The following is an 8,783-nucleotide window of genomic DNA, read 5'->3' as shown; positions in this document are numbered from 1 at the left end:
CGTGGACTACCGTACTGTGTCTGCTGCTAATATAGACTGGATGATAATGAGATGAAATTAATATATATATATATATATATAATATCACTAGTACTGCAGCCGGACAGGTATATATATTTATTATGTAATGACTGATGACGGACCTGATGGACACTGTCAGCTCAGCACCGCAGACTGCTACAGTAAGCTACTATAGTAGTATGTATCAAGAAGAAAGAAAAAAAAAACACGGGTAGGTGGTATACATTTATGGATGGACGAGCGACTGCCGACACAGAGGTAGCTACAGCCGTGGACTACCGTACTGTGTCTGCTGCTAATATAGACTGGATGATAATGAGATGAAATTAATATATATATATATATAATATCACTAGTACTGCAGCCGGACAGGTATATATATTTATTATGTAATGACGGACCTGCTGGACACTGTCAGCTCAGCACCGCAGACTGCTACAGTAAGCTACTATAGTAGTATGTATCAAGAAGAAAGAAAAAAAAAACCACGGGTAGGTGGTATACAATTATGGATGGACGAGCGACTGCCGACACAGAGGTAGCTACAGCCGTGGACTACCGTACTGTGTCTGCTGCTAATATAGACTGGATGATAATGAGATGAAATTAATATATATATATATATAATATCACTAGTACTGCAGCCGGACAGGTATATATATTTATTATGTAATGACTGATGACGGACCTGATGGACACTGTCAGCTCAGCACCGCAGACTGCTACAGTAAGCTACTATAGTAGTATGTATCAAGAAGAAAGAAAAAAAAAACCACGGGTAGGTGGTATACAATTATGGATGGACGAGCGACTGCCGTCACAGAGGTAGCTACAGCCGTGGACTACCGTACTGTGTCTGCTGCTAATATAGACTGGATGATAATGAGATGAAATTAATATATATATATATAATATCACTAGTACTGCAGCCGGACAGGTATATATATTTATTATGTAATGACTGATGACGGACCTGATGGACACTGTCAGCTCAGCACCGCAGACTGCTACAGTAAGCTACTATAGTAGTATGTATCAAGAAGAAAGAAAAAAAAAACACGGGTAGGTGGTATACATTTATGGATGGACGAGCGACTGCCGACACAGAGGTAGCCACAGCCGTGGACTACCGTACTGTGTCTGCTGCTAATATAGACTGGATGATAATGAGATGAAATTAATATATATATATATATAATATCACTAGTACTGCAGCCGGACAGGTATATATATTTATTATGTAATGACGGACCTGCTGGACACTGTCAGCTCAGCACCGCAGACTGCTACAGTAAGCTACTATAGTAGTATGTATCAAGAAGAAAGAAAAAAAAAACCACGGGTAGGTGGTATACAATTATGGATGGACGAGCGACTGCCGACACAGAGGTAGCTACAGCCGTGGACTACCGTACTGTGTCTGCTGCTAATATAGACTGGATGATAATGAGATGAAATTAATATATATATATATATAATATCACTAGTACTGCAGCCGGACAGGTATATATATTTATTATGTAATGACTGATGACGGACCTGATGGACACTGTCAGCTCAGCACCGCAGACTGCTACAGTAAGCTACTATAGTATGTATCAAGAAGAAAGAAAATAAAAAAACACGGGTAGGTGGTATACAATTATATATATATATATACAATTATATATATATATATTAAACTGGTGGTGATTAATTAAACTGGTTGTCAGATCACTGGTCACACTATCAGCAACTTGCAAGTAGTACTCCTAAGCAGACAATCACAATATACTGGTGGTCAGTGTGGTCACAATGGCAGTGTGGCTGGCACTCTGGCAGCAAAAGTGTGCACTGTACGTTAAAATATGTACTCCTGCTCTCAGACTCTAACTGCTCCCCACTGTCTCCCCCACAAGTCAGATATACATATACAGTCACACTACACTTCAGCAAGTAGTAGTACTCCTAAAAATGCTCCCCAAAATTACTAAATTCTGTGTCTCTCTCTACTCTAGTTTCTTCTCTATAAACGGAGAGGACGCCAGCCACGTCCTCTCCCTATCAATCTCAATGCACGTGTGAAAATGGCGGCGATGCGCGGCTCCTTATATAGAATCCGAGTCTCGCGAGAATCCGACAGCGGGATGATGACGTTCGGGCGCGCTCGGGTTAACCGAGCAAGGCGGGAGGATCCGAGTCGCTCGGACCCGTGAGAAAAAAGCTGAAGTTCGGGCGGGTTCGGATTCCGAGGAACCGAACCCGCTCATCTCTAATTTGCACAGATGTCAAAGTACTGCCAGCCGATACGGCCAACCCCGCTCTTTTTACGGTTGTTGTCATGCACCTTCAAGAACTGCTTTTTAAGAGTTTTCATTTTGTTTAACACTTGCTGTTGTGTGCGGATGATTCCTCTGGCTTTCAGCATCTTGGATATGTTTTTATAAATGACTGCACCTTTAACTGTATAAGCAAAAGGAGAGAAAAGAAGGCTCTTGTGTGGGCGCACTCATTAACTAATTGTAATCACTTTTAGTGATTAACACATTGGTTATTCTGATTACTGATAAAACACAATTTTATTGAAATAATCATTAAGATCAATGTAATTGCCCATTATCAAAAATGTGAGTGATCCAGAATAGTTATAAATAAAATGTTCTGGTCCTGCCTCAGGAAATGAGATAGAAATGGGTGAAGACACCGCAAAGTCGTACACCCATTTCACCCGACCAGTACAGACAATCTGTATTAATGAGACCAATTGGTCAATTAATTCATAATTCTGTCATAATCAAAGAAAGAATTATCAGCATTAATTAAACAGTACAAGGTTTTTTATATTGCACAAACTGTACTGATTGGAATAGTAGCTTCTAGCTATATAGTTTTTTTGGGAGGACCAAATAATGTACCTTCCCTGAAGAGAAATAGATGGAAAAACAGAAACAAGTGGTGATACTGCTGTTGAAGTCACATACCTCACATCATACAAAATGATTAAAGCTCTACAACACTGGGTATTCCCTGTGAGTCTCCTCTTCAGGTACTGACCCAACCCAACACTGTTTCGCTTCCAAGATCGGACGAGATCGGGCATTAGCAGTGTGGTTTGATAGTAGAGAAAGTGGGTCAGACTCCAATGAGAGTGCACCTATATAAGAAGGGGTGACTGTTTACGTCACAAAGGTGCAGTGTGGATCTGCTGTTTATGTTAGGCAGGAGACATCAAATCCCACCGAAGTGGTATTGTGCCCCTGGATCATAAATGAGAGTCCACGAAAAGAAAAAAGATAATGGAAATTAAGGCATAGTGTGTTCTAAATTGATATATTACATACAATAATCATCATATAAAGCTCAGAAGGTGCTGATTCAAAAGATCATTCAGAATTATTAATGGTGCAGATCGCTATTACAAGTAATAGCGATCTGCACCATTAATAATTCTGAATGATCTTTTGTCTTTAATCTCAGCACAAGTGTACATATATAATTTTTGTACGCAGATATACACCAATCTTTGAATCAGCACCTTCAGTACCTGAAGAGGAGACTCACAGGGAATACCCAGTGTTGTAGAGCTTTAATCATTTTGTATGATGTGAGGTATGTGACTTCAACAGCAGTATCACCACTTGTTTCTGTTTTTCCATCTACTTCTCTTCAGGGAAGGTACATTATTTGGTCCTCCCAAAAAAACTATATAGCTAGAAGCTACTATTCCAATCAGTACAGTTTGTGCAATATAAAAAACCTTGTACTGTTTAATTAATGCTGATAATTCTTTCTTTGATTATGACAGAATTATGAATTAATAGACCAATTGGTCTCATTAATACAGATTGTCTGTACTGGTCGGGTGAAATGGGTGTACGACTTTGCGGTGTCTTCACCCATTTCTATCTCATTTCCTGAGGCAGGACCAGAACATTTTATTTATAACTATTCTGGATCACTCACATTTTTGATAATGGGCAATAACATTGATCTTAATGATTATTTCAATAAAATTGTGTTTTATCAGTAATCAGAATAACCAATGTGTTAATCACTAAAAGTGATTACAATTAGTTAATGAGTGCGCCCACACAAGAGCCTTCTTTTCTCTCCTTTTGCTTATACATGTATTTCTGGCTCTGGGCGCACCTCCAAACTGGACACTGAACCTAAGATTTACTTATATAATTGTCCAACTTTGGTTTCTTTTGATTAAATATATACAGACCGGTGCCGGGTCGCTCCTCTTTTTGCTGCACCTTTAACTGTGCCTGTGATCTGCCTCATTATTTCCTCTACTCCCCTAATGCTCAGCAACTATCTCACCTCCTGGTCTGTCCAGGTCGCCAAGCTGCCTTCCTCCCATGCTTCCAGGACGCTCCCCTGGGCTCCGAAAGATGACATAATCTTTTCTGAGCCCAAGAAAGCTCCAATCCGAGGCCTTTTAACAGTCCCGGGTAGTGAATCCCGGGACGGGCCCTTTCACACTACACAGCTTCCCGGGGCGGTCCCGGATTCAACCCAGGTCGAGACCTGGGTTGAAATCCCGGGATGCTCGTCCCAGGAAATTGTCCCTGTACCCTTTCACACTGAGAAAAATCCTGGGATGATGCGCGTTCATGTGCAATATCCCGGGATTTTTTTGCAAGTGTAAAAAGGGTATTAATGGTGTGCCATCATACATACACTTTTATTGTATCCAGTGGTGAAACTTGTGAGTGGCGGAAGAGGTGGAAAAATTTACTTTAGTCCCCCTTCCTCTGACCCACCGCAAGTTCATAATATGCCATACGCCAGTGGGTGACAGGGAGAAACAGAGGATGACAGGTAGAAGCAATGGGTGGCAGAGAGAGGCACAGAGTTACAGGGAGAGGTAACAGGGAAAAGCAGTGGGTGACAAGGAAGGGAACAGGAGTACAATCACACAGTCCTGGAGATGAGGGGGTATGTACTTTGGTGATGGTGGGTGTTGAAAGAAGAGTGTGCTACTGCACAGACTCTAGTCTTCCTGTCCTCCAAGAAGGTCTCAGGAAGAATTCACAGCTCTGTGAATTAGAGGCAGTACGAGTCTGTGATCATCAGCCCTAAAGGGGGGTACACACGGAGAGATCCATGCTTAAATTCGAAGCAATCTGACTAGATTGTTTAGAAATTAAGCACGGATCTCTCCATGTCACTTTCGCAGGCTCTAGATTTGGCATGCATGCATGCCAAATCTAGTGAGATCGCTCATTTCACCGCTGGGTGAAATGAGCATCCCCCACACCCCCCACCCCCTTGCTCAGCACACATCGCGCTGTGTGCTGAGCGGGGGGAGAGGTGTGCACACATCTCCCCGTGTGTACGGGGCTTTGCAGACAACAGGACTACCCAGCTAATTGATCCCCTGGGGCTATACAATTAGCCCCGAAGCCTGGCTGCCAGCAGCTATTATTGGGGATTCTCTCTTGAGACCTCAGTGAGCACTGAAAAGAAAATCCCAGCTGGAAAGGCAGTTTTCACGAATCCTGCAGCGAATACACATGCCTGTGAATTTATCATGGATTCTATGGGCGGTATTCAATTGTTTTCACCCTCTTCCACACCTGTTCTGTTTCTGCTGACTGGCGTGGTATAATCATTTCAGCTCGCTACCCCTGCGGTTGCAAGGGTACCCAACCCGTTACGCAGCTAAACCTGACTACTATGGGTGCTATATGCGCGATAACGGGAACCACATTAGAAAGGAAATTGGGTGTGATATATCATTTGAATTCCCCCCTATGTGTTTTTGCCCCAAAAATGGGAGCTTATTGAATAGCCCAAAAATAAACTGAAAAAAAGAAAGAAATCGAGAAAAAATATTGGGGCTAATTGAATTCCCACCTAAGTTTTATAGCTCCCCAAATCAATCTTGTCTGTATAATAAATACTATGGCCCAGATTTATCAAGTCTTGGAGAGTGATACATTGCACAGTGATAAATCACCATCCAACCAGCTACTAACTGTCATTTTTCAAACACAGCCTGTAACATGGCAGTTAGAAGCTGGTTGGTTGGTACTTTATCACTGTGCAATGAATCACTCTCCGAGGCTTGATAAATTTCGGCCTTAATTTCTATTCTGACATAACAGATAACACAAACCGCATGCTATCTTGCCTGTTAGAACCATATCTGACTACAGCCTATACCGCATGTCAACCTCCAAACATCTCATGCAGATTGAGGTTTCAGTCTTCCAACTACAGGACACTAAATCCAGCTACTTAGGGGTAAATTTACTAAGGTGGAATTAAGTAAGGTAAATTTACTAAGGTGGGAGTTTTTTTTAGAACTGGTGATGTTGCCCATAGCAACCAATCAGATTCTATCTATTATCTTCTAGAAGCAGCTAGATAAATGTTAAGTAGAATCTGATTGGTTGCTATGAGCAACATCACCAGTTCTAAAAAAAACTCCCACCGTAGTAAATTTACTGTAGTTCTGGAAACTGCAAGTTATGTGAGGTGTTTGCTAGTCAGTACATTTCCCCATTAATGTCTTGCAAAAAAATCTGTTTTTTTTATAATCTCAACTGCAACTTTTAAGTCCTCTTTTTCATGCAAAATAATAAACACAATGATAAGAAAAAGAAATGCCTTTTCAATAAATTGGGCATGTGGGATAGTCGGCATCTCAACCATGCATGTTACCATTAAAGGTGCAATTTATTTGGTTATATGGTTAAATGGTTACTTTATATTTTTAATGCATCGTACATACTCTAAATCAGCACACTCTAAATCTACAGTATCCTTGACTTTTAATTAACATAATAAGAGAACATATGTTCTAATGAGCAGAATTTACCCTATCAAGTAGTCTGCTCAACAAGGTTATCCTAAGATCAATTAGGTGAAATAAAAAGGTATATATATATATATATGCATATATATATATATATATATATAAATAATTTTTAAATATTTCTAAAATGAATAAATAATAATAGGTTTTTTATTATTATTATTATTATTATTATTATTAATTTAGTATTTGTACTGTATCACTACGTTTGTGGCCAGATTGTATGATTACACGTGAAATGTGAAGTGATCTCTTCTGTGCGTACTCAATATACTGGACAGTATGAAGTCTGGTAATGGATGAGAGCAAATGACAATTGACAATTTACCATTTGCTCCCAAACACTGGAAAACAGACAAAAATGGTTAATCAGACAAATTGGTTAAATCCATTTGATTTAACCAATTTGTCTGAATGACTGTTTTTGTAAGTTTTACGGCATTTAGGAGCAAATGGTCAATTGTCATTTGCTCCCAGATTTACATTCCAACCAGCCAGATTTGACAATAAATTTAGGTGTATGGCCAGGTGAGATTGATCTCTCTATGTATAAATTAATTAATGAAAACATTGTTAGCTAAGAGATCTGATTGTCTTTCATTAAACGTGTATGTTTGGGTACTTTGTGTAAAAGTGCTTAGTACAGTAGCTACTATATTGAAGTACTGTAAACACCTAATTACCAACAACACAGATAAAGATGTTTCAATATGCAGCCTCTACTATTGACTTGTTGAATCAATTGTTTACTGAACCAAGTTCTAATAACTCATTTAATTGTGGGATTAAAGTAACATTGTTTTACTTATATGATGAGCAATATTTGTTACTTGCTATGTGTTGTAAGAAGGGCTTTGCCAGTTATTATGTTTACTTTGTGGTATAGAATGAAAGAAAAATAATAGAGTTTAATTTTTTGCAACTATTATGTTTATAGCAGACAACGCAAAGATCAGACATTAATAGCAATGTAAATCTTTATAGTGACTCTACAGTCAATCTGTAGTTCAGTATAATAAATTACATTTACTCATATGCTCACACATAGCATTATCTGTAACTTACCACATCCAAGATGTTTGCTAACACTTTCAAGATCCAAAATGTTTTTTATTTTTTCCAAAATGTTTTTTATTTTATTTTTCATGGATGGAGTGGATTTTCATGGATGGATGAATGGAGGTGGGGTGTGGGAAAAGAGTGACCACCGGGTCTATGATGCACCTATAGGGGACTTATACCTATCAGATTCACAGAATGTCAACCAAATAAACCACAGCTTCAAATAGTTCCTAAATTTGTCACCAGAAGATAGGATAACATTATCCATTGACCAATATAATTCTATGCTCTGAAACCAATCAATAGGGTCAGGGGCGAAGTGGATTTCCATCATAATGGAATCACAGCCTTAGCTGCACTGGGCTGGGTTCGTTTTGCTGGCAGTCAGGTACCGACTGCAGCATCCCGACAGTGAGAATCCCAACAGGGGGAAGATATGTATACTTACCTTCCCCCAATTGCCTCCTAACCCTGCCCTCCTGCAGCTCAATCCCCTTCCCCCCGCAGCCTAACAGTAACCATCCCTCACCCCTGCAACTTAACCCTAACCCTCTCGGGGGTGCCTACCCCTAACCCCCCCTCCCCATAGCCTAAACTTAAGCCCTGCCCCTCCGCGTCTAACCTGTCTTGTGTGACGGGAGAGGAGCGATCAGGATTCCCGGTGTCGGTATTCCAGCACCGGGATTCTGAACCCATTCAGGATTCTGGCACTGGTCTTCTTAGCTGTGTCAGGATCCCGGCGTCTGTATTTTGACAGCCAGGATACCAACCATTGGGATCCTGACTGGATCGTGATGCACTGTTGAAATATTTTTGAAGTGATTTCTTGTACACAAACAGCGGAATGGCACACAAATTCAAGAGATAACTCAGGCCCATCTGGAAGATCTGA

The 8,783-nt window shown here is 40.2% G+C and overlaps 1 pseudogene; it reads right to left on the bottom strand.

Annotated features, from left to right (window-relative positions):
* Window positions 1–3,005: 3,005 nt before the first annotated feature.
* Window positions 3,006–3,124, bottom strand: LOC134946112 (5S ribosomal RNA; annotated as a pseudogene).
* Window positions 3,125–8,783: the final 5,659 nt, after the last annotated feature.

The sequence above is a fragment of the Pseudophryne corroboree genome, chromosome 7 (genome assembly GCF_028390025.1).
Source record: "Pseudophryne corroboree isolate aPseCor3 chromosome 7, aPseCor3.hap2, whole genome shotgun sequence".
NCBI classification, from domain to species: Eukaryota; Metazoa; Chordata; class Amphibia; order Anura; family Myobatrachidae; genus Pseudophryne; species Pseudophryne corroboree.
Note: the sequence above shows the minus strand (reverse complement) of the source record. Positions and strands in the feature narration are given on the sequence as shown.